Source organism: Arachis ipaensis, chromosome B02 (genome assembly GCF_000816755.2).
Source record: "Arachis ipaensis cultivar K30076 chromosome B02, Araip1.1, whole genome shotgun sequence".
In the NCBI taxonomy this organism is placed as follows: Eukaryota; Viridiplantae; Streptophyta; class Magnoliopsida; order Fabales; family Fabaceae; genus Arachis; species Arachis ipaensis.
This window is the reverse complement of record NC_029786.2, coordinates 81,100,017-81,105,398: the sequence shown is the minus strand read 5'-3', so window position 1 is coordinate 81,105,398 and position 5,382 is coordinate 81,100,017. Positions and strand designations below refer to the sequence as shown.

At 35.0% G+C, this 5,382-nt stretch overlaps 1 long non-coding RNA gene across 1 annotated transcript; it reads left to right on the top strand.

Moving 5' to 3' along the window:
* LOC110268920 lies at positions 3,853-5,382 on the top strand. The gene is made up of 3 exons (XR_002357666.1): positions 3,853-4,454; positions 4,548-5,034; positions 5,334-5,382. It is a non-coding gene; the product is annotated as an uncharacterized LOC110268920 (long non-coding RNA).

The window sequence follows — 5,382 nt, the reverse complement described above, 5'->3', positions numbered from 1 at the left end:
GTTCATATGCATTTTTGTTTAATCCTAACTGCATATGTCTGCTTAAAATCCTTGGTTATTTATCTTCTTTGTTTAGGCACTTCTTCTTGAGTCATGTATTCTTTGATATATATTTGAACATGTTTTGATGTATTATGTCTTTTTAAGCTCTTATTCCGAGTCTTTTGTAGACAAATTGTAATTTAGTTTCCTCTTATTTGACGATAATTACAGCCATTCTTCAAATCTTAACAAAATCGCTTTTGATTTTATATACACTTCTCTATATAAACTTTGAAAGTTTCTTTTACAGTTTAAAACTAATTATTTCCAATACCCCACCTGTCTCTTCACTGATTTATGAAAATATATTTACTTTAAATACAACTTGATTTTCTAACAACTTTATTATAGTTGTTACAAATATCTTTATTTGATTATGTATTTAGGAATTCTTCAAAAGAAATATTTTTGCCTCTTTTCTGTTGACTTTCATTTGACAAACTTCACTTAATTTATTTTTAATTTGAATTTAGTTTAATACAACACATTGTCTATGCAATTGTTGTTCTTTTGAAAGTATTGAGTTCATATCCTTCCTTTTGGGAACAGACCAATTCCTTTTCAAGCTTTTCACTTCTTTGAATGATATATTTGGTTCTGTTTTTTATTATTCTTTTATTGTTATGACCGTCACCACTAATCTTAGTTTTTCTTCTCTTGTAAATCTCATACTCGTCCGAGTAAACTTGAATTTATTTCCATCTAGTGCGTTTTTTGTCTTCTTAATTGTCCTTCCTTAATCAATGGTTCCTTCTTGAAAATTCACTGTTGATTGATTTGTCCTTCCTTAGAAGTTTTGTATTCTTTTGGACCAATGGAAAGCTTGTTTGATGTCCCATGCTTCATGGATCTTGTTTGAACTCCTTTGATTTAAGATCCTTTCTTGTTTGGTCTGATTTTTTTAATCACATCTTAATAATCTTGAATGTTCTTATGTGATGGCAATTTCAAGTGTATTCTTAGAGTTTTGATGTGAACTTTTGAAACAAATTTTGGATTCTCTTAAGAAATCTAAATCAATTCTTCTCGCTTAAATTGCATCCATAGTTATTCTTTAAATTGACAAAGTTGTTTTGAAGTTGGCATGCACTGTTTTAAACAAAGTTTTGAAACCGACTGATAAGCAAATTTTTACCTCGGAGTTTCCTTTTCTAAATAGAGTTTAACTAGTTCCATATTTGCTATAAAAATTTATACACGCTTGTTTGAATATAAGCTTTGAGAGCTCTTGGACAAACCTTTGATTTCTTACAACCTTGTCGTGATTTCAGTGTATACCTTATTTGATTGAGTAACTAAATGTCTTTCAGGATTTTCAATATTGTTTGGCCTTAACTCAATTGATTCTCATTTTCTAAACATCACCTATTCTATCTTTTACTTGGAAACTATTTAGACAAAAATGCAATTTGTTTTCTTTTCACCACATTGCAGTTTTGGTGTATGTTTCTGTCACCCTTTTGTGAAATGCGAGTTACATACCTTTCTTTTAGCACATGAGATGATCTTCTTTCAGTTTTTTATTCTTTATATTCAAATGTAGTAGGTGTATTTAATCATAAATTTTAAACCTTGAGAGTGTCATCACTAACCTTAGATAACCTTCTTCTATAATTTTATATTTGTTAACTCAGCTTGATTAGTTCCAAACTACTGCCTTGCTTATCCTTTTTGTGTTCCTATTAGTTATCTCCGATTCGGGAGTTATCCTTGAGGTTGTTAAACTGAATTTCTTCCAATACTCTTCATCGATTGTACATCCTCGCTTACTTGTAGATTCAGCAGTTCTTTCAAAACTCTTGTGGAGATTATCCTTGTTGCTTGTCCTTCTTGTTTCAAAGTCTTTTATCATTCTGAATAAACTTGAGAATAGTTGTAATATCGTGTGCGATCTTTAGGCACAGTAGTGCGAAGCTTTAGTTCTTTAGAATGTGGTTTGTGGTGATGGAAGGGGAGGTACACACGGCTGCTTTTGCGTTTTTTAAATTATGGCTTTTGATTTCTAATTGGTATGGCATTGAACCATGTTGAAAAAGTTTTATAGTTTATAATGATTTTTAAATTTGGTTTGAAACTTTTGGTTTAAATGTCTTGCTTTTGAAATTAAATCGAAACTCTTGGTCTGAATAATATGGTTTACAGAAAAAGTGAGTTTTACGATTTTCTTGATTTGTGATTTTGGTTTATAATTTATCTTATCAAACCGAAATTCGAATTGAAAGGTTTTGATTTAAGAATAAATGAATTTTTGAGCCTTTTGAAGAAGCTTTCACAATGAACTGGTTTAGATTGAACTTGTTTTCACCGCTTTGCGAAATGTTACAAAAGCAGTCTTTGGTTTTGAAACTACGTCAGAAATTCTTGGTTTGGAGGATATTATTTAAAAGAAAAGTGAGTTCTCTGATTATGTTCATTTGTGAATTTGGTTTCCAAATTATCTTATCGAAAGAAATTCAAACTGAAAAGTTTTCATTTAAGAAAACTATAATTTCCAGTAGATGACTTTCGAGTAAACAATCTTTGGCCCTTTTGAAAAAAGTTTTAACAATGAACTCATTTATATGGAACTTGATTTAAAGGTTTTAAAATGTATTACAAAAGTGGTAATTGTTTTAAGAAAAACTTCGGATGCGTAATGACGATGATCAGAGTGACGTAGCGGAAGGAGAAAAGGAAACATCGACACGATAGGGCACTTTGATGGGGATATATCGTGTAACTCGGATTTTCGAGGGTGAAAATCTTTTTAAGGAGGGGAGGATGTAAGAACCTGCGTTTTCACATAAAATCGTTTTAATAAAATAATCTTAGTCCCCAGAATAGATTCAAAATTTAGAAGTTTTAATTTGAGAATATAAATGAGAAATTCAATTTCAGTGAATTTTTCAGAGTTGGAAAATGTATTTCTTTCGAAAAGTTTTTGTAAAAATGCGTACTGGCGATTAAGCCGGCAATACCGGCTCTGGTCTGTCCAGTACTGCGTATTTTAGAAAATAATATTTTGAAAAGTGATTTATTATTTTGAAAGGATAAAAATAATTTAGAATCGAAAACCGGACACTAATCTTAAAGGTTTTGGCCCAAAATGGGCCAAACGGACTAAAAACGCTAACGGATTGGACCGGACCCAAACTGAGTCCAAGGTCCAACATATATAAGCTCATTTAATGAGCATTTCAGCCCATTCTCCCCCATTTTGATGAAAGAGCCGCGGTTTTGAAGAGAGAAGAGTAGGAAGAGAGTGCACTTTTCACCTCCGCCTTCTGGAAGCCATAACTTTTGATCCGGAGATCCGATTGATGAGCCGTTTGCGGCCACGCGAAGCTCTTGTCAAGCTCTACATTTTTATTCAAAGAAATCTGGTAAGAACTTGTGTCTCACTTCCCAGTTTTGTCCCGTAGATTTCTGCATTTTTGAGGTTATGGTTATGAGTAGATTTTGTGGTTTTGGTTGTTTAGGTGATCTCTAGTAGCGGATAAATGTTGAATTTTATCCCTACTCACGTTGGGTAAGGTAAGATTTTACTAAACTCTTGTGTTTAGTTGTTTTATGTATCTTAGGTTTTGATTTTGATGATATATGTGTTGTTAATGTGAGCCTCACTACAAGAAAAACACCCATTCAGCCACACTTTTTTTAAGCTACATTTGAAAAGCGTAGCCTATTCATACGCTTTTCTCTGTGTTCCCCTTTTATAAGAGAATAGGAAACACAATTGTGGCATCATTTAAAAAGTGTAGCCTTAGATACAATAGAAATCACTTATAAAGCGTAGCCTTATATTGATATCTATGGGTACACTTTTCGTACCAAAGGAAGCGCTTTTAAAGAGTAACATATTTGTTATATTTTGAGTGCACTTTAAAAGCGTAGCCTAATGTATCTAGGCCAAATGCACCCAAACACTTAGTAATTTTTCTTTTCCTTATCACCAAATCACACTCACCTTCGAATACCCTCACTTTCGCCATCTGATCAGAAAAAGTTTCGCCCCTCACCTTCGCAAATCACCTTCGAATTAATTGTTGAAAACCCTAACCCTAACACACCCACACACTCACACTCATTCTCACCATCACTCACCACTGCCACCACGCCCCCCTTTCACACACACACACACCCAGATCCAAGAGAAAGAGTGAACCAGAGGGAGGAGAAGAGGGAGACGAAGATGAGAGAGCGCGATCGAGAGAATAGAGAGTGAGAGGGGGTCACCGCCGCAACGTCGCTGCAGCTGCCACCATTGGCGTCGTGGAGCAGGGAGCCTGGAGGGGAGAGAGAGACGATTTGCAGACGAGATGGAGAGAGAGGACGAAGATGCGACGCAAGAGAGGAGGCTATTCCGCCGTGCACTGTCGTCGCTCCTAGGGTCGATTGAAGCCGCCGCCGCAGCTAGGGCTTGCCGTGCTCCTGTCCGTACTCCTAACCTCTATCTCTCTCTCTCTCTCTCCCTCTTCAACTTTCATTTCATTCTCATTTCAATTTCAATTTTGATGTCTCTGCAGGCAACAATATATTTTAGAAGTTGTATTCGACTGGAAGAGAGGGAAGGGGAGCGTTTGAACTTTCAATTTCATTAATTTTTGCTGAATTTCTGTGCATGTGGGTGAATACTGGATTGTGAAGGATGGTTAGGATTGTGAATACAGAAGTTTTGACCTCTTCATATATGGTATCCCTTCTTTTTTTAATTCCCACAAGAGCTTAGGATTGGTTAAACAGAGCAAATTGAAACTTTGAATGTTCCCCTCATGCAGGGAACAATGCTGATCGATTCCTGAATTGGAGCAGTAGGTTCCAAATTGTTCTAGGCGTGGCAAGGGGATTGCAGTACCTTCATGAGGATTCACATCTAAAAATTATTCACCGAGACATCAAAGCAAGCAACATTCTTCTTGATCATAAGTTTCATCCCAAGATTGGAGACTTTGGCCTTGCCAGGTTCTTCCCTGAAGACCAAGCTTATCTTAGCACACAATTCGCTGGAACATTGTAAGTCCAATTATTAAATATTTTAATTACTATGTATGCTAGCTGCATATTCACCATGTTACTCGTGTTATATTTCAGTTTTCTATTTATGTTTTTTTTTTGTCATAAATTGGATAGCCTATAATTTTGAGTATTATAATATCACAACGCACACCTATACTACACACACAGTTATACACAAAATATTAAGAGTTCTCATCCACTATTGACCCTAATCAAGTCTCAAACCTGAGTACGCAACACATATCATAGGGGAGTGGTGTGAGCTTATGAATGAATCTGGTTTGCCATGTTACCAGGTTTAGTTATTAAGTAATTGAGCTGAGCTGTAAGTTTGACAAATGAAAT